Here is a 27,100-nt window from a genome sequence, read left to right on the forward strand (position 1 = left end):
ACATGGTGCTATGTTGCTTCTCTGATCTTGAGCATCTCCTGAAATGCCTAACAAGCCTTCCTTTGTTCTTGACCTTTACTACATTAACTCTCCTCAGAATTGTCCTCTGCCCCATCAATGGCTCCATCAGACTTAAATTCCTAAGACAGGTCAACAGTTCTCTTATTGCTCCTTGCTAGTTGTTCTTCAGGCCTCTCCAATGGCTTTTTAAAAAAATTAGGCTGACTACTCCCTACATGACTTACCCTTAGCCTTAGCCCCCCATTATCCAATTTCCCTATTTACTCATGAAGTACCATATGCCCAGGCACGTCTTTCTCTTCCAATTCTACCAAAGTGTTTATCATCTACCAAAGTGCTTATTGTCTCTCATTTATTACTTAGGTTATGAGGTTTCCAAAGTGTTTGGTTTGGTTAGAGAATTAGACTAAATTCATTGGTAAGAGTGAACAGATAGTTATTTAGCATGATGCTGTGAGAAGCTGAGTGTGGCCAAAATCATGCCCGAAGGTGACATAAAAACATGGAATCGAGAGAGTAAAAGCGTACATATGCAGTGACCAATGAGATAATTACAAGGATGTAAGGAAAGCTCAGGTTGTTTTTTATTAGTCATTTCCTATCTTCCACACATTCTGGAAGATGTGGAAGTTAGAATATAATTACAAAGGATTTCAATGATGGTTGATAAAAATTCAATTAAAAATAAAAATACAAAAATAGCTTTTTCAAAAGCCCTGGATATTTGCGAGAGGAGAGAGGTTTGTGCTGAGTATTCACATGTTGGGTGTGCACATCCTGTGTCTACTTATGCAAGTGCATTTCTCTGAAATATGCCCAAATTCTAGATGGTTTGAGTCACATACACCATGTGTTCTATGGGATGGCAAATAATTGTTGTTGATTTCTTTTTCTCTTCAGCAGCTGTTTCAGCTCATATACACAATCTATCATTAAGTTTCCTAGCTTGCCAGCTTCACTAGCTCTACAGAGAGAAATAACACAAAACAAGGAAAAGTGGAAAATTTCAAACAAGCCCATCTTCCGAGTTCTTACTCTGTGCTAGACAATGTGCTGAACAGTTCACATTATACCATTTGGTCTTTACAACAACCCTGTGTGGTGGATTCTCTTCCCATTCTATTTTACAAATGAAGTAACAGAAGATGCAGAGAGATGAAAAATAACCTCTGAAGCCATACAGTTACTGAGTGGCAGAACTGGGATTTTAAACTTAGCTCTCAACCCAATACTCTTAATCACTGTTTATTTTGTTGTGTACAAACACAATATGGTTGAAAATGGCTGACGTGAGGGGCGCCTGGGTGGCTCGGTGGGTTAAGCGTCCGACTTCAGCTCAGGTCATGATCTCACGTCCGTGAGCTCGAGCCCCGCGTCGGGCTCTGTGCTGACAGCTCAGAGCCTGGAGCCTGTTTCAGATTCTGTGTCTCCCTCTCTCTCTGCCCCTCCCCTGTTCATGCTCTGTCTCTCTCTGTCTCAAAAATAAATAAACGTTAAAAAAAAAAAAAAAAAGGAAATGGCTGACGTGACACTATGATGTTACATCTCTATTTGACTGTTAGAAGAAAACTAATAGTAGTGTGATGCGGAGTCTGACTTTTGCCATTTCATACTTTCTAATGCATGAGGCTTCTTTTGCTGTCAGAAGCTTAATGAACTAATGTATGAAAAGAAAGAAAAGAGAATCTCCTTGGATTAAGTGGGAATTGGTTCCCAAAGCACGGATATTCCCCATACCATAAAAAAAAATTGGGTAATAAACATTAATTGAAAAGCACTTTTGGAAAAAGGCAAAAATCAAACCCAGCCCAATCCATGAAGCTGACTTAATGCTGAAGAAATAATCAGAAAATAATTAGAAGAAGAAAAAAAAAACCTACTCAAAAATAAATTAAAAACATTTAAAAAAATTTAAAAAGGGGCGCCTGGGTGTCTCAGTCGGTTAAGTTTCCAACTTTGGCTTAGGACATAATTTGGCAGTTCATGGGTTCAAGCCCCGCATCAGGCTCTGTGCTGAAAGCTCAGAGCCTGGACCTGCTTCAAAGTCTGCGGCTTCCTCTCTCTGCCCCTGCTCTGCTCACGCTCTGTCTCTGTCTCTGAAAAATAAATTTTAAAAAGTTAAAAAAAAGCCTACCCCTTGACACATGATCACAAGGAGATACCCCAAATAGCACAAATGTCCAGATATGTACAGATCTTATATAACTTAATTATTGCGTGGATTATTCAAGGAGGTGAAGCAGAAGATTCTCTCCCTTCTCTGCCTGCTCCATACCAGTCTCTGGTGGGCCTTCTTCTTTCAGGACTTGTGACCCCCAAGCCTGTATTTTGTTCCATTACCTCATTCTTTTAGGAAGATTAGAAAAACATGTATGTTCTCTCACTCTGTTCCCTAGATCATTTGTTCTTTCATCTTTGGTAAAATGCTCTTCACTTTCAAGAGCCTTTTGCACTGTAGAAGAAAAAGTGCTCTCATATACTTGACCTGTAAGTCTGGAGAACCATTCAGAGATGTTTTTTTTTTTTTAAGAGTCAGCTTTGAGATTTCTGGAAATAGGAATTGTTTTCTGTAAGTACTTATGAAGAGTGAAGTCTTAAGTGGTGGTACTGCATGCAACCCAATAGGGAGAAGAGAATAACTTTCAAAAGTTCTGAGACTTTAAAGAAATATTAACAGATGTTTTAAAAAATATATTATCAAATAGTTTAAAGAAATATTAATCTATCTTGAAAAACCATTTTAGTAAATATGCTAAATAATCAAAGATCACCATCAAATGTTGATAAGGACCCACAGTGAGATAATTTATTTCACCAAGACCATTTAGTGTTAATGCCACTAGTCTCTTTTTTATGATTTATGGCCACTATTTTATATTATTATTATTACTCTTTGCATTATGATGAGAACAGAGAAATTTATGGTATAAAATCCAGTAGCTACCTAGCACAGACAATGTACATTTTTGAATCCATAACCGGCAAGGGACCAGATATGTACAAAATATCACTGCTATATTAATCATATTATGAAATCTATTTTTATCAGAGCCACTGCTTTTTCCAGGCACTTAGAACACTATTTTAAAACAAAATTGTTCCCACACCTTTTCAGCTTACAAAGAGTCAGTACAATTGACTTGCGGAAGCAATTGCTCTCCTATACATTTACTACCTTTGAGATTAAAATCATGGAAAGCCCTGAACTGCTTGAGTCAAAGGCAAGGGTTACGCTAACACTCTTTCATTCTCGATTACTGCAGAGTATGCGGATTTCATTGTGGAACTGGAGAGTCTGTTCAATTGGTATGTTTATGCTTTTGGATTGGTCTGCTTCATCTAGGGGTTGAAGTACAGGAGCAATGAACGGTGTGGTTTATGCAGGAACAAAAGAAATTATTACTCTGCCAGAATAGTTCAAAGCAAAGGTTTCTTTTTTTACCCACAGATGACTTCTGAGGTGAGTTATTAGGTTGTGTGGGCCAGAAAGAAAGCTCGCCACCCATTTTTCTTCATAATCATTTACATTTTGCAGAGTGAGTCATAAAATGCTCTTTTTTGGCTTTGTTTCATCAAACATGTTTTTCGGGTAAGAAGTGTATTGGCAAAAAATAGACAGCTCTTCTACTTTGCCTTATTTCAAGAGCCTCAATTTCAAAAAGGGAAAGTCTCTTGGTGAGTGAGAGTCTCTGGAAATTTACTATCTCTTGGCCCATCACTCAGGTGCAAGTCACCAAGGCTGCCAGTCATGCCTGCGTGTTCTCCTGATCCCAGTGTGACATCCCCAGCTGGGTAACAGGCCCTCTAGACCCAGTTCCTTCTCTCCTCTTTCTCTCCCACTTTAACTTACTCAGAAGTGGCTCAACTGACCCAGAACAAGCAAATACCTGAAAAAAATGACCTGCCAGCTTGTACTTCTGAGCGCTGTGTCCGTGGAGTCTGTTTTTGGAACATTTCACTTCTACCCTATGACCCAATGCTGACCACTCACCCAGAGACTGGTTGTCAGACCATGGTAGGCTTTCAACTTGAATTGTAACCCACTTATTTTCTGAGATTTCAAGTTTTTATTTACCCACACAAGCAGGCTTGCCTGTCAGTCCATTGTTAAGAACACTATGCCTCTATTTGTTACCATCAATAGAATCAACCTAGATGGCTGTCTAGTGTGGGTCCTTTCCCCACTTAATTTATAAAAGCTGTACCCACTTAATTTATAAAAGCTGTACTCACAAAAAAATATTTTTGGGCATTTACTATATGTTTTGGCTTGAAGTGTTCATCTTTCTGCACTTCAGAGTTTCGGCAGTAGAGCTATGTTAGGACACAATTCCAAAAGCAAAGTAGCTTGAATATTGGTTGGGGTAAGACAGCTTCAAAATCAAATCCACATTTGACAAGAGCTGGCCAGAGAGAAGCCAATTTCTTCCTGTACACCCCTATCTATGAAGCATTCTGGGCAAGGGCTTCATTTCTCTATAGTCTGCTTCCCTCCACATGATTAAAATATTGCTAAGTGAATTAAAATTCGTCTTTTAGTCCTTTGAGTGTCCAATGGCAGGTCTTGGTTTCTATAGTTCTTTGAGCCTCTGGCTGGTCACACTGCACAATTTCAGCGGCACTGTTCACATGAGAGATGGTTTACAACACGGCAGTGCTTCTCAAATTATCGTTTGCACAAGACCAGTTTAGTTTTGTTTTAAATTTCTAATCTATTAAGAGAAAACACTTTGGAAAAATAATTATTATAAAATTAAAATAAAAATATAAACCTCAATTAAAAATTATTTAATTTAACAGACATAACATTACTCAAAGTAGTTTGCTATCAGATTTTTAAGTGCTTCCTCTCAATTTCTTGCTTTTTTTTTTTTTTTTTGAGCACTGGCGACATCAGGTTCTAAACAATACTGGTCCATGAGCTATACTCCAAGGGACCCTCACAGGTCTGGGGCATAGATTCTATGGAATGGTGCTCCCTAGCATTTCCCAGTGCAAGGTCCTGCCTGAGCCCCAGGCTCTTGGCAGTTTAACTATATGTCAGAGAACAAGTGGGGGAAGTATAAACATATATAAAAAAAGAGAAGGGGCAGCAGGGAATTGTCATGGAGACTTTGATATGATAGGCAAATTAATTGGTGATAGATAAAATACAAGACATCACTGTCTTTATTCAAACCTTATACCTGAACTTTAAACCAACTTGGAGTTGGAACTTCATATCTATGCTCATTAGTGATCCGATGCCACTGGCAGCAAATGAGACTTTTTCCAGTTAAATCGGGTTTTCTGGCCAAAGTCCAATTTGGGCAATTGCCTCTGCCTACACGGATGCTTCCCACCACTGAAATTACAGTTCTTCTCTTAAACTATGGTATAATATCACAGTCTGCCTTTGAATAGCTGCCATTATAAATTTTGGAGGTAACAACCTTTTTCTGCCAGGTGAAACAATTTTAAAAAAGTGTGTGTGTGTGTGTATGTGTGTGTGTGTGTCTGTGTGTGTGTCCTCCTCTGCGAGGTTTATGAACACACAAATGGCTTCTCAAGAGGGAAAAAAAACTATTAGCTAAATATACAATCAGGATGATACTTTTATCAGAAGAGGAATTTTACTGGGCATTTATACAAGGCAGCAGGACCTCGGAAGGGAGTCTTCTGTAAATAAGATGTAAATAAGAAGATGCAAATGCCAATAATTGTAGGGCCTAGAAAAGCCTGGTTAAAATCAGACTTTAGTTTGATTATAGATATTTTGTGGGATAGTATTATTAAAAAGAGAGGCTTAAAAAAGATCTTTAAGAAAAGTTTAGGATGCAAGTCTATTTAAGGCTTCCACCTCTCTGCATAATTTTGGTGTTCCTATTCTTTTCTTGTACAGTTGGTGTAAAAAGGGTGATAAAAGTATAACTCTCTGAATATTCATTTAAAAATAAAAATAGACTTCTTAGCTACTTTTTCCCCTTTTTCTGAATCTAATTCCACATTGTTGCCAGAGTCATTTTCCTAACACATGTTCATCACAGAATTCCTTTATGAAGCATCTACATTTGTTCTTTGCTCCCTATCAGAGAAAATCTTAACTCTCCTGCTGGGCCTGTAAGGCCCTACAAGATCTGTCTCTATTTCACTGAGCCAACATTATGTCCAGTTATTTCCCAGCATGAACTTTCACTGGAGTTGGGCGGCTCTCCAAAGAATCCCTTGAACTGGTCCTAGGTTTTCTCATCTCTAAGTTCCCACGGCTCATATATCTGTTCAAAGTGGGAAGTCCTTTTCCCCATTCTCTACCCTTTGAACCTTAAATCCTTGCCCATCTTGAGTCTCCCCTTCAGGTATATCTTTTTCCCAAAGTCTTCTCTCTTTTATTTGTATTACTGGATTTATACTTTAAATATATTCTCTCTTCTATTATTTCCAGGTTGTTCATGGGCATTAACTCCATCTCCTTAATGAAACGATATACTCTTCCCAGGTAGATATCCTGGTCTCTTTCATGTTGAATGGAAAGCCTGGCCAATTCTCCCTCTGCCTCCCTTTTGGCGCTTCTCCTTCTCCCTTGTCACCAAGGGAAGGTGTGTCACAGGGGCACAATAGTGACTTCTTACTCAGGTAGTTTTACAAAATCCTTAAGAAGCATCAACAGTCATTGTGAATACCTAAAGATGAGGCTGGCCAACTTTGTTGGTAGAGGGCCAGATAGTAAATATTTCACACTTTGTAGACTCTCTGGTCTTTGTCGCAGTGATTCAGCTCAGCCACTATAGCAGAAAAGTGGCCATAGACAGTACATAAATGAATGACTGTGACTGTATTCCAATAAAAACTTATGGGCAGTGAAATCTGAATTTCATGAAATTTTCCCATGTCAAAAAATAGTATTCTTCCTTTGATATTTTTAAGCATATAAAAATGCAAAAATTGTATATTAACTAACCTTACTGCAGTAATCACTTTGTAACATATACATACATAAAATCATAACATTGTACACCTTAAACTTACACAATGTTACATGTCAATTATAATTCAATAAGCTGAAACATATTCAAAAACTATTCTTAGCTCAAGAGGCATACAGAAGCAGGTGGTGGACTGAACTTGGCTGGTGGGGCATAGTTTGCTGACCCCTGTCCTAGATCATTGTTCCTAAAGTTGTGGCCTCTAGACCATCTGCATCAGAATCACCTAGGGTTGGGAGTTATAGAGAATATAAATCCTGGGCCCAGCGAAGCAGAATTTCTGAGCACATTCAGGATACTAACAAACAGCTGTGAATCCCCACCTCTAGAATGGTTGTGATGCTTTCATTTTGTGAGTTAGTATTGGGGAGCCAGGAAGCAAGGTTCTAACAAGATGGGACAATAACAGAGCAGGCTCCTTAGGGACCTATTTTATAAGACTTATAGGTACCGGAAGAACATCAACAATAGGACTCCATGCTTTCAGTGATCATTTTTGAAATTTTTTTAGAAGTAAAAAGAAAAAAAGTAAAACCTGGGAATTCTGAATGTTTGCATTTAAAATACATGTTATTTGGAATATCAGGAGGTGTGGCATGTCTTTATTTAACTTAAATTCTATAAAAATAGAAATGTATTCATGGAGAAGGAAAGAAACTCATATTCCTTCTTAAATATAATGTATGCAAGACTAAAAATATAAAAAGGAAACCATTGTTATGTTTCTGCTCCAAATGAAACTGTAGCTGAGTCTTTTGTATCCATGGCAAATTCAAAACAAATGATTTATTTCATTATGAGCAAACACTTCTGAAGGGCAGATATAATGTATTTCTAAAGATCCTATATAAACTCATTTACCTAATACACTGAATTATAAAAAATCATCTCTAGGACGAAGAGTCATCTGGAATGCTGTGCCCTTTGGCCAATGTGGATCAAGAGAAGCTGGAATCTGAATGGATCTGGTAGTTTCTGATCCACAAACCATCATCACATGCATTTTCCAAATCATTCCCAAAGTCTTAAGGAAAGGAGTGGAGCAGGGGACAAACGAGGGCTTGACTCTAATGTCCAACACTAGCCAAGACTTACTGAGAAACTCCTCTATATCAGGCACTGTGATCAGTGCTTTACATGGATGTTCAGGTTTAATCCTCTTAACAAAAACACAAGTAGTTTTACATTTTACAGGTGAGGAAACTGAGTTTTTGAGATCATAAAGAACAAGTCTAAGATCTCATGGGTCAAGTCAGGACACAAATTTGAGCTCAGGGATGGTGCCCCTAACCACTACACCGGCCTCCCAACACCATCACATTGAAAGGAAACCAGGCCTTGGAGGGTTTTCTTTCACTTAAGTTGGGGAAGAAACCAGAGACTGGATGCTGGGTAGACTTGAGAAAAATGGGTTGAGTTTCATGGCAAAGAGGCTATCACTCTGGGGTGACATTGTGCTGGGTCAGGAGGAGGCACCCCTATTGTCTGCTAGGACACAGGGCCTACCATGGACAACTGTGGATCACCCTACCAGGAAGAGATACAATATTTTTTCCTTGTATGGTAATGATCGTTTGGGAACCAGTGAGCCAGGTTCCTAATAGGAAGGGATAATGACAGAGCAGGCTCCTTAGGAGTAAACCTATTTTACAAAACCTCCACCCAAAGAGGGGGACATCAATAGGGGCCACCACAGACTTCGTTAGAGAGGGCACCTGGGCTCTGGCAGAAGTGGACAAGGGCATCAGATGAAAGGTCAGATTCCAGACACAGATTCAGAGGACACCCAACCATTCTGGGTGAAGGGATCCACCAATACCTAGTGAACAGGGATTGGTAATCCAAAGAAAAACCACTTATTTGAGCATGTGTTAAATGTGCTTAAACTAACTGCTAATAAACTGCATATATTTGAATCAATGCTTTTTTTGGTCCTTATTAATTTCCCAAGTTAAAGAACACCTTCAAGTATGGCTCAGCAGAATAACAGTGGGACTAATTAGACCATGCCTGATGAAGTACAGATGAGTTCTCCCCAAAACTTTGAGAGTGCTGTTTTGAATTAAAGTACTTTCAGACATTCTGGAGTCAAAGTATAATGCAACCTTTATGATATAATAATGACAATTTAAAGTCTAAGTACGTTTAGTAGATAGAGTCATTTTTATAGCATAATATAATATTTTTAAAGGGCAGGAGTGATAAACACAATCTCTGGTCATTTCTGGTAGGAATGAGGTTTTATTTCCCTGTAAGAATTTGTGTTGTTTAAATATGGTATAAGAGGTGAATATAAGCTTTTAAAACCTGTATTTTGCTATTACTTTTTAGCAAATATGCAACATATAAAGAACTTTTACATCACATATGTGAACTAAAGTTCACATTTTCCACCTATCACTCTGATTACGGTTGTTAACCAGTCATTCCCTGTATTTCTGAAGCAGTCAATTTAAACTCTAGGCTGTCATGCAAAAATACCAAAAAGGACCTCCTTATACACGGATACTTTCAAAGACAGCTTGGGTGATTCATTCTTCTGAGAAAAAATAAAGGGGGAATAATTAGGAGGTCTCTGATCCCTTCTTCTGATGCCAGATCAGATTTTGGGCATCCACAGGTTTCTGTGAAAACCCAGAAACATGACCATCCTTCCATGTATCTGGCTGTCTCAAAAGTCTTCTTGTTCACCATTTCTTTCTGTGCCTTCCCTGGACAGGTTTTCAGTGTGTTAAGACACATGCCTCACAAGGGTCATTATTTTTATAAAGGATGAAAATTTTTATAAACTTCTATAGTTTAGAGAAATTTGTTGAAGTAAGTTTCTTAGGAGCCTTAGGGGAGGTCGTTATTAATTTGGTATAAATCTCTTCTATTAAATTAGAAGATTCTGTCATTAGGCCAGGGTCAACCACTCCACAGACCAAGTGCATTTTTGAATATGCAGACTTTAATTTGAATACAAATCACCTGGTAGATGTTGTTAAAATGCAGATTATGATTCAGTAGGTCTGAGGTGGGATGCCAAGATTACCTCGTCTCACAGGTCATGAGGATGGCCTTGAGAAGCAAGGTGCTGCTATAAGGTTACCTGAGAAGGCAGCAAGCTTTGCCAGCAGAGAAAGAAAAGGAACCGAAGCAACAAGGGCAGGGAAAATCCCTGGTCATTGATGTCAGAATATTCTTCAGTGAAGACACAACTACTTGAAATTTTGGACATGTGTGTCTGTCCCTTGAAGCAAGATGTTTTAGCATTCCTGGCTCTGGGCACTAAATGTCGGTAAGAACCCCTTCATTATGACAACCGATGAAGAAAAATGGGCTTAATAACAAACAGAAATTCAAGTCATGCATTCTTGAAGTTAAAATTAAAACTAAGAAACAGATTCTTAAAGTTTCATTCCATCAGACAAGCATTGTAACACTTTCACACATGCGGAAGGTTTACTAGACAAATATGGTAACTTCTCCCACCGTAAGGCACCAACTGTCTTCAAATAGCCTTCCTCAAGTTTGCTAATTTATGACAAAAAATCCCCCCTCCCTCTCCTGTCCTGAAGGTCTCCTTTCCCTTACTTGATCGTTTCCCTTTTGTTGAAAACAGAGCAATTCTTTGAAGGGTCCTTAGGCTGAGGAAAGCCTGTCATTGAGAAGTACAGGTTGAGAGGCACAATGTGGTCATCCAGCTATTGACTAATAAGCACTTGCCCCCTTTGAGTCTGAAATGCAGGTCTTATAAAGAAAATTTTTAAAAAGTTTTATTTCAGACTCTGATCTTGAGATTTTTTTTTCTTTTCTTTCATAATATAACCTGAAAATTCCCTGGAGTGGGGAATGGGGTTAGAATGAGATGGACTTCAGTTAGGAACCATTATTAGAAGGAAAAATCCACATAGGAGAAAGGAGGGAAAAATAAATCAAATATTTTTAAAGTATATTGTTGGAGAGTATGTGGCTCCCAAAACAAAATTGGTAAGCAAACTGATGAATTTGCTCTTCTGATAAGAGCAAATGGCTAAACACTATTTGTTAAATGTTAAAAGATAGAGATGCCAAAAAATGTGATTTTGTGTCTTCTGTTAAAAGAATGATCCTTAGTTTATGGACAAATAGAAGTTAAAAGTAGAGTATGGTTGTGTTGCTGAGTTTGTACACATTTTTATAACCTCATTATAATTAAACTGATAGCAGAGTTTTAACACATAAGATTATATTAAATCTATTCATTTTTCCCAATACACGTGAGCAAGGCTGTTTGTTCTTTCAATTGTACCAGGAAATTGTCGCATGGACTCTTAACTATCAGAGATCTACTGACCACTTGGTGAGATAGCAGTGCATTTATAATTGATTAAAGGTCCAGGGATCTTTCAGTTTGAAAGGTACAGTGTGTCTTGTGCAGATTCTCTTGATAAATTCTGAAGTGGGATAATGGTAACTCCACTGCTAAGACTTCACAGGAAATCTTGATCTGAAGAAATGACAAGAGTATTTATGAGCCTTCTCGGGGAAATGTGGACTGTTGGGAGAATCTTCCTGCAAGAAGTAACATTTGACCTCAAGGGTGCTTAGGAGTTTGCCAAAAACTATGAGAGGTTTTTTTCATGCAGAAATAAATACATTTCTATGACAATGGAGCCTAAAACAACAGTTGTGTGTTGCTAGGAGAATACAAGTTTCATGAAGGTAGGGATTTTTAATCTGTTTTACTCACTGCTATACTGTAGAACTTGAAGTGGTGTATGACACATGGCAGATGCTCAAGAAATATTTGTGAAACGAGGAATGCGACATGAAGTTAAAGAGGCTGGTGTGGACTAGATGATGAAGGATTTGGTTGTAAGATAGAAAATTGGTCTTGGTGTTCTCTAGAGGCCATGGAAAAGTACATAGACCATGTGGATGATCATGGTAGTGGTGGTGAGCCTACAGAGTCATAAAACAAAAGTTACAGCAACCAAATCTAGGAAATTTCAGTTTTGGAAAAATGGACAAAGAAAAGGATTCATTACAGCAGTCTGAGAAGAAACAGAGAACCGTAAGACCACTAGAAGCAATAGCTGTCTTGGAAGCCAAGGGAAGAGAGATTCTGGAAGAAACGAGAGATATTCATTTGACAAATAGGAAGCCATTGCGAACATCAGAGAGAGCATTTGCCATAGCATGATGGGCACACAAACCAGACAGCTGTAAGTTGTGAGGTGCAAGACAAGTAAAAAAAAGCACAGATGTTAAGTAGAGTTTATTCTTCCAAGAATAGTGGTCTTAAATAAATTATGAAATAAAGTGGGATATATGTAGGCACATACATGGATAATATTTCAAGAAAGTTGTCTGAGAATGAAAGAAAAGTGAAAGAGCATGGCTGTAAGGTAATGAAGAATCAAGAAAACATTTTTAATGTATGGGGTAAAGTTCAGGAATTTTATAGGTTAAGGGTAAGGGTGCCCAAAGAAAAAGGAAGTTATAACAGTACCCATGGTAAGAGAATATTGATGAAGCAGTTCCCTGAGTGGACAGGAGTGGCTTCCTTCCAGAGCAAGATAAAGTTGGTGTCTGAATAGAACACCTACAAGTCTTCCTCTGAATCTAGAAGAAAAGAAGAAAGGATGGGCCTCTACAAGCTGGTTTCTAAGGCATGAGGTAGAGGAACTTAACTATAAGCACTTGGGATGATGGTATTAGATTAGCTTCACCTAATGTGGATCTAATGAATGTATTTAGTAGTACGGATATTTTAATTTCATTTTGATTATTTTTAAATACAGAAGTGGGGACTTATGCATCAAATATCAGGTATTCAATGAGATATTGAGCAGGCTCCCAAACTCATTTCTGATTGCTGGCATATGTGGTTTGGGCATAGGAAAAAAATACTAGCTAAAATGTTAACATTCTTCTCAAATTTAGAACCATTTAACTGAAATGGATTCATCTATGCTTCCCTCACTAAATTTCATTCTAAATTTTAGGTGAAAGCATCACTTTGGTGCAATGTTTTCCAATCTACCAGTAGAAGGTGCTTTGTAACATAAAACTGTTGCTGAAATGAAATACATTATAATGCTCATTAAAACACACTCTCCTGGAAATGTAAAACTGATTTATCTAATGCACTACACAATTCTCCATAAATGTACCACACATTGTGAAATAACGTTAATTAGGAGGAGAGGCAAAACAATACATTTTCTTTAAGTTTTAGGGCAATTAGCATAACTTTCATTAATATGGCATAATAACTGCAATTATTTTCATTTGCACTTTTGGTAGAATTTATATTCATTATAAGCCTACAGTTTCATATTCCGCAATTTGAAAAAATGAACATGACTTTGTATTTTATAGCAAGATAATGCTGTAGGTGATTTCATTCATTTATTCAACAAGTAAGAGCCTACATGGAGGTGCTGTGATTCAATAGTTTTTGTGGCAAGATTTTCTAAGTTTACCATCTGGAAATCTCTTGCACATAACTTTAATTGCACTCATCCATTTAATTTTCTGCTCTTATGTGTAAGCAGCTAGCACATTGGAGGCAGAGCACATTTTTAAAAAATGTTTATTATTTATTTTTTGAGAGAGACAGAGACAGAGCACGAGTGGGGGAGGGGCAGAGAAAGAGAGGGAGGCACAGAAGCCAAAGCAGGTTCTAGGCTCTGAGCTGTCAGCACAGAGCCTGATGCATGGCTTGAACCCACAAATCATGAAATCATGACCTGGGCCAAAGTCAGACGCTTAACTGACTGAGCTACCCCGGTGCCCCAAGAGCACATTTTTGTATATGACCAGCATAGTTTCCTAAATACAATGTATTACACAATAGTGGCAGATAGTGAGGAATGTGGTTTGGTTTTTGTTTTTTGGGGGAGGGCTACTAAAGTTTTAAGATTTATAGAACTAGGGGAATTTGAAACTTTCTTGGTAAATTTACTGTATACTGGTCATTATTAGATTTGAACTTATAACTTTTTTTTAAAGTCTTAATGAAAAGACACTAAGATTCTCTCTCCCCACATAAAAACAATTTGTATGAATTGATTGAACATATTTTACGTAAGAGTAAATTTGATCATCTTCCTGTAGCTTCAGAATTGTTGGCTATAACCATCATTGCTTTTTTTCCTTTTTCCCTCTGAAATCTCTTGATTTTGCTACTGTCAAATTTGGTAGAAGATTAGTAAACTTCTAGGCTGTGAGCTCAAGGAAATTACCATTGTGGATTAGAAGGGAGCAGGATATATGTTTCAAAGGTAACAGATGAAAAACAAACTACTCTTTACAACTCCTTTGTCCTGGGGTCCCTAACTAATGAGTGTATATAATGTAATGAATGTAAATAAGCCCATGGTTTAGAAACATTGAGAACTACAGAGGTTTTGAGACATATGAATATTACAGTTGTTTTCAATTTGCAGATGGGGAGCTAGTGGCCAGAGAACCTAAGTGACACACTCAAAGTGGCCATGTGAATTAGGAGCCTACGTTATACTAGAAACCTGGTATGCTGATTCTAGTTAAATGCGTTGTTCATCATCATCTCATGCCAATAAACCTATATAATTTTCCCAAGTGAAGACATTGTATGGCAGGTTTTATAGCCATATAACTGGCACAGTTGACGGATTAATTTACAAGATCAATCTGTTATTACCCATTACATTTAAAGTAAACTCCGTAAGGGGCGCCTGGGTGGCTCAGTCGGTTAAGCGGCCGACTTCGGCTCAGGTCACGATCTCGCGGTCCGTGAGTTCGAGCCCCGCGGCGGGCTCTGTGCTAACAGCTCAGAGCCTGGAGCCTGTTTCAGATTCTGTGTCTCCCTCTCTCTGACCCTCCCCTGTTCATGCTCTGTCTCTCTCTGTCTCAAAAATAAATAAACGTTAAAAAAAAAAATTAAAAAAAAAAGTAAAGTAAACTCCGTAAGAACAAGGACTTATTTTGTTTACTGGATATCCCTGTGTTTAGATCAGCATCTGGGACATTTTTGAAATGAAGGGAGAGGAAGAAGACAGACAACTTAGGCAAAAATTTGGTATATGACCAGAGAGAAAGGAGGGCCCAGGTTACTTTAAAAGCCCATACAGAAGAACATCACTAGAAAAAGAGTTTTGCCCGTTTTTGTACACTCGGCTGCATTATGCGACTCATGCATGCATTTTCCTGATTTTTGTTTTGTGACCACCCTTCTCCTCCTAATGTTACAACATAATAAACTAATTTCACAAGTATACATGCCAAACTCTGAAGACAAATAAGAAATAAGACACAGACTTTGCTTCTGAGGGAAACTGGCTAGCATTTAAAGAACCAATAGTTTCTTCTAGCTGACATTTTTGTACATATCCACTAGAACAATTATTTACACATATTGATGACTATGGAAATGTAAATATTGACATGCCCTTTTTGTTTTGCATTTAAGACATCCTCAAATTAGTAAACAGGGTAAATAAAGAGTAAATACCAAATCAATAATTAACAGTTATATCTTGTCACATGCAGATCAGATTTACCATCTAATAAGACACTTCTATTCACTCTTCCTCTAATATTTAGAAATGGCCAACAGATATATATTTAAACAAAAAAAACACCTGATATATTAACTCAACTATTTAAGTGATACGTGTGTTGGGGGGAGGTTGTGGTAGAGTGGGTATTTTCTGGGTTAAAGAGAGTCTGCAGTTTAAAAATTTTTTACTTTTATGTTAAAGAATTGAAGAAGTTACTTGTCTCCAAGAATCTCTTGGATACAATGGATGGCATTCCCTGTCCCCCACCCTATCAGCCCTGAAATGAGGTCTGAAATGAAGAGGTATAAGGTCCAAAAGGACCCTAACACAGAATAACCTTTTACTAACTTAGCCATGAGAACAAATATGAATGTTAGTTGGTGATAAGAAGTTGATCTGACATGAGTTGACTGGCAGAAAATAAGATAATCTAGTATAATTATGAAAGGGGAAAGTGTACTTTCGTTGTCAGATTATATATAAAATCACAGTACATGTAAATAAATGTGCTCTATAGGTTCAAATATGAAAGAGGCTTTGTTTTCAAGTGACCAAAACACTGATGTCAACTCCTTTCCAATTGGTTAACTAAATTTTAAAAAAATGAATTTTTTTTTCAATTGTTAAATCCAGTGTTAAATTCTCAGCCTATCTTACTCAGCACTTGGCATAATTGTTCACACCTTCCATCTTGAAACATTTTCCTACATAAGGCTCCCAGTACCCTCCTCTTATTTATCCTCCTTCTTCACAAGTCATGCTTTCTTAGCCTTTTGTTGCTCATTCTTTTTCTTCTTGATCGCCAAAGTTGGAGGTTCTCAGTCCTCAGTCCTCAGAATGTTTCTCTCCTTTATTTATGCTCACTCCCTGAATGTCTTGCTCAGTCGTAAGCTTTAAATACCCTCCACATGCCAGCCATCACCACTTGCACAGCTGAAATGTACCTCAAGCTTGGCCTGTCCCTAACTGGACTCCTGATCTCCCCACAGTCCCCCACAAGCATATCCATCCATCATATTCATCCTATCAGGAAAATGCAATTCTGTTCTTACAGTTTTTTAGGTCAAAATTTGCAGTCTTTGATTCCTTTCCTTCTCCTTTATCTTACATCCCATCCATCAGCAAATCTTGCTGTTTTTCCTTTGAGATATATTTAGAATCCATTTCTTAACCACCTCCATTCCTACCATCCTTCTCCAATCTCCCTCTTCATCTCTCATTCGGATTGCTGTGAAATCCGACTCACTCGTCTGCCTGTTTCCATCCTTGGCTACCCACAGTTTATTCTCAACACAGCAGCCACAGTGAGCCCTTTCAAATGTTGGATCTTCTCGCTACTCTGCTCAAACACTCCAAAGGCTTCCCATTTCACTTGAAAGTAAAATCTAAAGTCATTTCCATGGCCCATGGCTACATAAGACTTTACATTCTCTGTCTCCCTACAGCACCGACAATCTCTCTGACTTCATCTGTCATTCCATCCCTTCCTCACTCAGCCACAGGAGCTTCCCTCTTGTTACTTGTCTACATCAAGAACAGTCCTGCCTCAGGGCCTTTGCCCTGCTTATTTTTTTTTTTAATTATTATTTTTTTTAATGTTTATTTATTTTTGAGACAGAGAGAGACAGAGCATGAACAGGGGAGGGTCAGAGAGAGGGAGACACAGGATCTGAAACAGGCTCCAGGCTCTGAGCGGTTATCACAGAGCCCGACGCAGGGCTCGAACCCACGGACTGCGAGATCATGACCTGGGCCGAAGTCGGATGCTCAACCGACTGAGCCACCCAGGCGTCCCTGCCCTGCTTAAAATGCTCTTCCCTGGATATCCCAAACAGCTTGCTCCCTCTTTCTCCTGCCCTTTACCCTGTTGCTCAGTTTTTCTTCACTGCTATCTCTAATGTATTTCTTTGTTTTTTTACCTAATTTTCCCCTAGAAAGTAAGCTCCCAGCACATAAACCAGTGCTGAGCACACAGTAGGTCCTCAACAAATACTTATGAAATGAATAAACAAATGGATGAATAAACCTTATATATCCAAGCAAAACCCATCAAAAATTTCTTTTCATAAAATTTGGGGAAACTGACATAACGTAAAACTCTAATATTAGAGTCAGAAGATAGAGATTTGAGTTCTGTTTCTGCTACTTCTAAGTGGTATGACAACAACTCTACAAGTAATCCTAGCATCCTGTCTCTCTTACCTTACCGGTCATCTGTGCAACAACTTCCCCATTTGGTGTACACCTTGTGAGATCCATGGCATTTTCCATTTTTCATTGATGATTATTCACACCTCTTATATTTGGGGACCATAAATTGTCCATCCCCTTACCTAGATACACATTCATTGAATTTGGGCCAAGTACTGAACCTTGAATTTAACTTTCTTTATCCATGAAAGTTGGGTTGAGAGAGAAAATGTGAAGCGAACATGTGAGTTTAAAAACATATACCATTGGCCCGAGTGTACCTCAAAAGCCTACAATGAATCATATTACAATATCATGTTACAAAAAACATTTCATCTCACAGTTTCACATAATCAGTGGTTATATATCCCTGATGTGCAGTTCAAGGTGCAGATAGCATATAAGAAATATCAGAAGCAGAGTAGCTACTACATAGCTGACCCCAAACCATTCCCTCATTTCTGGGCAGACAGGGATACTATATTTCCAAGCCTCTTATGGTTAATGGGATCTAGAGCTGAGTTCTGGCCAATGGAATGTGGGAGGAAGTGATGTACACCCCTCCCAGGACTGACCCCTAAACCATTTTATCTGCCAGCTGGTTAGAGAGGACTCAGTGGGGGACTTCAAGACCTTAGGGCATGGAGATCCACCAGAGAGAAGAAGCCTTGTTTCCTGAGCCATCATGTAGAGGAGAGTTGCTCAGGAAATCTGCTATTCAGGAAAACATGAATTGGAAACCATACGAGTGAGAAATAGACTTTTATTTGAAACTTTAAGACTTAGTTGTTAATATAGCAGCCAGTATGCCATGGTTGTTCACCCTCATGGTGTGGATTTATTACTTGGCTTGCTGTGTCATATATACTCTTTTCTGCTGACATCAAGTGGAAAGTTGGATTACATAATGGTGATTGTGGGATATCCACTGTGATTTTTGCTTAATTTCTTTGGATAGCATTCTTTTCAAATAACAAGTGCTTTTTCTCTCCCAGAAAGAGTCTTATATCAGATCCTTGTTACTGGTGAATGTCAACTCTCTTTCAACAATTTCTAAAGTCTTTTGTTGTGGTGGTAATGAGTTTTAAAATTCGATGTGCTTTTTAAAAAGTATCTTTTATAACTATAACTAACTAGCTGTGTATACATTTGTCCAAACAAGTAGTGACCTAAAATAAATATTAAAATATTTGGTGTGAAAGGGTATGGCGTATGCAACTTAGTCTTAAGTGGTCCAGAAACACACACACACACACACACACACACACACACACATTATTGAGCAAATGGGGCAAAATGTTAACAGCAATGTAGGTAAATGGTATATGGTGTTCTGTGTACTATACTTGCAATTTTTATGTGAATTTGAAACTTTATCAGCAAAAAAATTTAGAAAAACTGTTAGCAACATTAAAAATATTAATACTTCTTATAGCTTTGCTTTTAATATTTTCCCTGTGCAGTTTTAAGTTTGTGATACAATGCTTTTGTGTGATATGGTTTTTAAAAATTTAAAGCAGGAATTCTCTACATATACACAATTCACTGTGTCCCTAATTGTTATGCTTTGTCCTCAAACATAGCTCTGATATAGTGTATGCTACTTCTCAAATACTCTGAATTCTGTTTGAACGTAAAAGAAAGAGAAGATGTGCATTACTGATACTTATTAATTATTATACATTGTGAGCATATGAAGGGAATATTCTGATCTAGTGAAAACCTTTGGGATCATGTTTTTCAGAGATAAGAAGGGAAATTTTCAAATACTGATCAGCTGCGATTTATGGGAGTTTCACAAATTAAGTAGGGGACTTTGTTGCATTTTAATATAAATAAGAGTACAATACGTGACAAGGATTGATTACAGTAATCACTCTGGAATTGCTTTACTCCAGATATCAAATCACAGCCTCCTTGGGCAGAAAGCATAATGTTTCCCTATACCATACTAGGTTGAGCATCAGCCAACAAATTATTTATAAAATAAACTATATGTTTCTTGAGCCATTAATATAGAAAAAGTGTTAGTCAAACTAATCAAGAAAATAGCACCACTACGAAATGAGAATAGGAATACTCTTAGGTAAAGTGGACATAGAAGACACAATTGGAAAATACTTGATTCAATTCTGTTTAAATACATTTGAAAACATGAATGAAAGAGACAATGTTTAGGATAATATAAATTATAAAAACTGAGTCCAGCCAAGAAACTCTAAGAAAAATAGAAACTCTAAGATTATTTACTGTGGAAGAATTTGAGAAAGTTGCAAAAGGTATCCCTCTCCTCCACAAACCAAACCAAACACAGAAGCCAACCCACTAGACCCTGATAATTTCAAAGGTGTATTATATCCTCAAAAAATAGATACCTTCAAGGTTACTTAATTATGTTAGAGCAGAGATGGATGAAAAGTTATTGGTTGCTTATATGACATCAGCATCACGTTGATAGCAAACTTTGACAGTAAAAAGTAAGCCAAAACAAAACAAACCCCCAAAAGAAAACTTCAGACCTATCTCATACATGAAGGTTGGTACTAAATAAATACATAAATAAATAAATAAATAAATAAATAAATAAATAAATAAATTTTTATTTACTCTGAGAGGGAGTGTGAGCTGGGGAGGAGTAGAGAGAGAAAGAATCTCAAGCAGGCTCCAACACTGCCAATGCAGAGCCCAGTGCGGGGCTTGAACCCACAAAATGCAAGATCATGACCCAAGCCAAAATCTAGTCTGTTGCTTAACCGACTGAGCCACCCAGGCACCCTGGTGCAAAATTATTTATAAAGAAATAGGATCTAGGAGTACATTGTAAGCATAATATAGCTTACTTCAATAATGAAAGGATAGTTCAATACTAAAAAATTTCTTAATTCAATTCATCACAGTAATAAATCAAAGGGGAAAATACTGATCATCTCTGTAGATGGTTTTTTTTTTTTTTGGTTTTTGATAAAATTCATTATCCATTTTTGATATAAGATTCTTTTTTTTAAATTTTTTTTTTTAAGTTTACTTATTTTTGGGACAGAGAGAGACAGAGCATGAATGGGGGAGGGTCAGAGAGAGAGAGACACAGAATCTGAAACAGGCTCCAGGCTCTGAGCTGTCAGCACAGAGCCTGACGCAGGGCTCGAACTCACAGACAGCAAGATCATGACCTGAGCCAAAGTCAGAGGCTCAACCGACTGAGCCACCCAGGCGCCCCGATATAAGATTCTCAATGAAATGGGAATTGAGGGGATATTTCTTTCTCATCTCAATTAAAAGGCCAGTATTGTGTTAACTGTGTAAAATGAGACAGCTTCCATTTAAGCCAGGAATAAGATAGGAATTTCCATAATCTCCATTACTAAACAACAGTATTCATGAAGTAACAGTCAGCTGTGTTAAATAAGATAAATCACAGGTATGCAAATAGGAAAGGAGAAGACAGTGATTGCTATTTGTAGGTGGTGTGACTGTATGCCTCCAAATCCCATGAAATGAACGGAAAAATATATGAGAAACAATAAGATAACTCAGTAAAGTAACTGGTTATGAAATTAATATTTAAGAATAAAACCTAGGGGGATATGAAATATGCAATAAATAAATAAAAAGCATATTTATGTGGCATTTCATTTGCCTCCCTCCAATGGAATGTCAACTCCATGAGAAAAAGAGTGTGGTTAGCTTTGTTTACTGCTTTATCCCTAGTGCCAAAAAAGTGCCTAGTACATAGTAGGCACTCAAGAAATTTTTGTTGAAAGAAAGAATACATCGACATTATAGATTTACTTTTGTGTAGAGATAGATGTGCAAAGATACATAAATTTTTTTATAACAGTAAAAGACTAAAAGCAACCAAAATATCCATTAGTGGGTATCCAATTAAATATGCTATTAAAAATAATGAGATATATTTTTGAACTAATAGGTGAAGTTCTCTAAGAGAAATTTTTATGTTAAAAAAAGCAAGGAGCTAGGCCATAATACAAGTCTCAACACATTGAAAAGGACTGAAATAATACAAAACATGTTCTTCTCCAAGTAGACATTATTTGCAATTAATGGAAAAGAATTGGGAAATATTAAATGTTTGAAAAATAAACTACACATTTCTAAGTAACCTATGGGTCAAAAAAGAAATCGTCAGGGAAATAAAAAATAAATACCTTGAACTGGATGAAAAGGAAAACAGAGCCTATCAAAATTTACGAAACTAAGCTAAAGAAATGCATACTGTGAAGTTTATAGCTTTAATGCTTTTATTAGAAAGAGAGAACTAGAATCATTAATCTAAACTTGAAGACAGAAAGGCAAAGTAAATCAATCACAAAATAAGTAGAGGAGAGGAAATTATAAAGATTAGAGTGGAGCACACTGAAATAGAAAACTGAAAAACAATGAATCTAAAAGCTGGGTTTTAGGAAGGAATGTTATAAAATTTTGTTAAAAACTTTACGCTAACAAATTTGACAACTTAGATGAATTGTAAAAATTCCTAGAAAGAAATAAATTACCAAAAAATGATTCAAGGATGTTGAAAAATTGGAACAGGCCTAAATCAAGAAAATAAATTTAATTAGCAAACAATCTTTCTACAAATAAAAGCCCAGCCCAAAGGGCTTCACTGGTGAATTCTATCAAACTTTTATGGAGGAATTAACATCAATCCTACACAAACTTTCAGAAAGAAAGAGAAGGAACACTTTGCAACTCATGTTATAAAGCCAGTATTATCAATACACAAAAGCCAGACAATGACATCACATGAAAAGAAAACTATAGAAAACCTCTCCCCAAATAGGTTCAAAAATTCTTAATAAAATATAAGCAAACAAAATTCAGCAACACACACACAAAAAAAGAATTATACGCAAATGGGATCATCCCAGGAATGCAAAATTAGTTTAACATAAAAACAAATCATGTAATATATAACACTGTATTAATAAAGTGTAAAAAACACTCAATCATCTCAATAGTTTCAGGAAAAAAAAACACCTGTTTAAAGTCAAGGTACATTTATTAAAATTCTCAACAAACTAAGAATAGAAGGGAACTTCCTCAACCTGATAAAGGGCATACAAAAGCCCTACATCTAAAATCATACTTAATGGTGAAAAACTAATGCTTTTCCCCTAAAACTGATAATAAGACAAGGATGTCTGCTTATATTCACTCACATGAAATATCACAACAGAGGTTCTAGCTAGTGTAATAAGGCAAGGTAAAGGAATCAAAGGCATACAAATTGGAAAGGGGGAAATTAAACTTTATCATCAGATAACATAATAATCTCTGTAGGCAGTTTTATGAAATTTGTAAAAAACCTCCAGAACTAATGAAGTGTAACAGGGTTGCAATGTATGAGATCCAAAACAAAAATCAAATTCATTTCTATATATTAGTGACTGACAGTCTGAAAATGACATTAAGAAAACAATTCTAGTCACAATAATGGCAAAAGGAATAAAATAGATAGGAATAAGTTTAACAGAAGAAGTATAAGATCTGTATATTGAAAACTACAAACCATTGCTGAGAAATTAAATGGGATTCAAATAAATGAAGAGATATACCATACTTATGAATTGAGAGATTCAGTGTTAGGTTGGCAATTCTTCACAAATTGTTCTACGTATTTGATGTAACACCAAAATCTCAACAGGTCTTTTATTTAAAAAAAAAATAAAAAGGAAAATCATAAAATTTATACGAAAATGGAGTGTTGTATGGAAACCAATCTGACAATAAATTTCATATATTGAAAAAAAATTTATATGAAAATGGAAAGAATCTAGAATAGCCAAAATAACTGTGAAAAGGGAATAAAAAGTTAAAGGATTCACACTACCTGATTTCAAGACTTAATATAAAGCTAAAGTAATCTAAAAAGTATGGCATAACCATATGGGTAAACATACAGAGAATGGAGTCTAGAAATAAAACCTCACATTCATGCTAGTTCATATTTTATTAAGGTGCCAAAGCAATCCAAGAGGAATGGGTAGTTTTTTTTTTTTTTTTTCAACAAATGGTTCTAGGACAATACAATATACATATGCAGCAAAATGCATTTAGACCCTTACCTCACACTGTGCACATATGTGATCTTAAAGTGGTCTAAATGCAAGAGCTGAAACCATATCTTTTAAAGGAAGTAGGAAAAAGTTTGTGACCTCAGGTCAGGCAGAGATTACATAGATATAACACCAAAATAATAATCCACATAAGAAAACGTTGATAAATTGGACTTCATCAAAATCTAAAACTTTTGTGCATCAGAAGGAACCATCAAGAAAGTGAAAGGACAAGCCACAGACTGGGAGAAAATATTTGCAAACGATATTATCTTATGAAAGACTTGTAATCATAACTTCTACAACTTAATAAGAAGATAAATAGCCCAGCAAATATTCAGATGGACAAACTATTGAGTAGTCATGCCTTCGAAGAAGATATATGAATACTAACAAACACATGAAAACATGGTAAACACATAAAAAGATCAGAGAAATGTAAATTAAAATCACAAGAAAGGTATCATTATACAGACACTAGAATGACTATAATCAAAAAGCTTGACTATACCAACTAAGGGCAACAATGGGTAGAAACTGGAAACCTCATAAATTGCTAGTGGGAATGTAAAATGGTATAGTCATTTTGGAAAACATTCTGGCAATTTCTTAACAATTTAAACATATACTTGTCATATAACCCAGCAGTATCACTCTTAGGTATCTACTCAAGAAAAATGAGAGTATATGCACACACAAATGCTTTTATCTAAATGTTAACAGCAGAACACCTGAATGGCTCAGTCAATTAAGCGTCTGATTCTTGGTTTCAGCTCAGGTCATGATCTCACAATTAGTGAGTTTTAGCACCATGTTGGGCTCTGCACTGACAGCACAGAACCTGCTTGGGATTCTTTCTCTCCCTCTCTCCCTCTCTCCCTCTGCACCGCACCCCCCAGAATAAATAAACATTAAAAAATAAATGTTCACAACAACATTATAAGTGTTGAAAACTGAAAACAACTCTTTATGTTCATCCACTTGTGAATGGATTTAAAAAATGATAGATCCATACAATGGAATACTGTTCAGTGATAAAAACAAACTACTTACACATGCACCAGTGTGGGTAAACCACAGCAGCATTATGTTGTATAAGAGACTACATTTATAAAAAATTTACAGAAAGGCAAAACTATCCAGAAAGCATATTAGTTAGTGATTTTCTGGGGCTGAGGGAGCTTGAGATGATGTATATTCTAAGGATTACAGTGATTGTTACACAACGTATCATTTTAGCACTTAAAGTGGGTGAATTTTATATTATATGAATTACACAACAATGGTGTGTGTTAAAAATGAATTATACCCTAATAGCCAAGATATTTAGAGCAAGACATTTATATTAAACATACTACAGATATTCATGGATATGCTAGTTATGTATACAAAATTTCTGAAAGTTTCTATTCAAAAAACATGTTTGCCTCTGAGAAAAGAACTGAAAGTCTGGCACAGGAAAGAGAATTACTTTCCATTGTATACCCTCCAACACTGTTAAAAAAAATTACACCATGTATATTATTGCTTTAGAAACTAAAAATCCTAGTAAATGATTAAAACAAACAACCACAGTTCTGATCTAAGGACACAGGCATGCAAATTTGCTCTTTAAGGTCTATACTTATCTGAATGAGGCTATAAGCACTTATGAGTAGCCTATAATAAGATAAAGCCAATTTCATCACAAAACATGGTGTTAGTTCCTAATAATTTCAGACAGCTGAGTGCAAATTGTGGGAATTTGGGGAAACACGAGAGGTTTCTGACTAGAAATACTTTAAGCATCCCTGGGTACTGCATTCCATAAGTGATTGTAGGGGCCACAAAATAAAAAAAAATTCCTCACCCCCAAACACAAACAAAATGCAAGTAGAATGTAACATGCTGGAGGACTAAATGAGAGGTGAAGAAAATAGGGGGAAAGAAAGAGCAAGAATAGGGTTGTCTAGCAGGGAGCGGGCATTTATACATACATAGATGATTTCAAAATACTTCCTCCTGCTATGCCAAGTCTTTAAAAAAAGTCAGTACTTAATGATTTGTACACAAACTTGTTTCTATAAATCATATGCTGGATATAGTGCACAGTGATTTTCAGTATACCTTTTAATATCAAGAACCTGTTACAAAGATTTGCTTTTCAATTGCACGCTATGAAGATACGGCTATTTAATTAAGAATATTGGTTATAATCTTACACAAGCAGTGGTAGAAATGAAAATACACTGTCAATATTTAATTATCAAGATTCAAGTGCTATTTTGTAACAATGCCTTAGGAAGGTCAAATTTAAGACTTCTGCTACCATAATTTCCCTTTTTTAATATAGGAACATAATACTTTGCATACCGTCGCTCAAAAATGCTTAGTATTTGATCTCCATTTTCACACAAGGAATCAATAATGTAAATATTTCCTTGAAGTGGAAACACCTGCAGAGAGGGCCAAATAAATCATAAAAGGTGCTTCTTTTCAAGCTTTGACTGCTTTCATTTGCATTTCAAACCGACAGGGCTTTCATGCTGTTTTTAGTGCTCTGAATAGACAATCACATATGTTTGCCACACATGTGTTCTTCACGCATGAGTTCCTTGCAGTACTGCCCCTTCTGACCCACCCTTGCTGTAGCTTTGAAGCTCATTTACACTCAACAGACATTTCATGAACACCTATTGTGGGTCATTCGACATGAAGAGCAGGACCACCATTGTATTTTCATCACAATATAACAGATGAGGCTTCTGAGGCTCCTGGACATTAAGTATCCTAAATCCCAGAATTGGTAAGTGGAAAACCAGGACTTAGCTTGAGACTTTTCTTTTATACTCTATTTTCAAGAATCCTCCCTGTCTGTAGCCCCTCCCTTCTTTCTCTCCCTAGTGTGACTGATAATTAAGAGCAAAGTAGCACAGAAATGAAGGAGGGGCCTTCTGCGTGGCCCCATTCTCTCCTCCAGAAGGTAGAAAAGAAGAAACACCCAGGGCTCAGAGCTCCTACCATGCTCCTCACTGCTCCGATGTTCATACTTCACCTAGAACACCCAGCCCAGAACTCCAGCTCTAACCCTGTTCCATAACTTTCTTCCCAGGTCATGGAGGGCACCATGAGTAATTATCCATGTGGTAGTGAAAGAAGTGTGCTAAGCATCCCAATTCACAACTCTAAAAAGATTTTTCTGCAACAATCAGTTTCCAATGGTTCTTATGGGGATTATCAAGACTATACTTGAACTTGGAAAGGGTTGCACTAGCTAGCCTAGAATCCTACGCACAATACAGAATATTGGTTTGGTTGGAAGACTCAGATTTCTTAATTAAGTCAATGGAAACCCAGC

General features: G+C 36.8%; 1 protein-coding gene across 1 annotated transcript in view; it reads right to left on the minus strand.

The window, feature by feature from the left end:
• MAGI2 (membrane associated guanylate kinase, WW and PDZ domain containing 2) overlaps nucleotides 1–27,100 on the minus strand; it is a 1,321,708-nt gene that overhangs the window by 211,344 nt on the left and 1,083,264 nt on the right. The window lies entirely within an intron of this gene.

The sequence above is a fragment of the Panthera tigris genome, chromosome A2 (genome assembly GCF_018350195.1).
Source record: "Panthera tigris isolate Pti1 chromosome A2, P.tigris_Pti1_mat1.1, whole genome shotgun sequence".
In the NCBI taxonomy this organism is placed as follows: domain Eukaryota; kingdom Metazoa; phylum Chordata; class Mammalia; order Carnivora; family Felidae; genus Panthera; species Panthera tigris.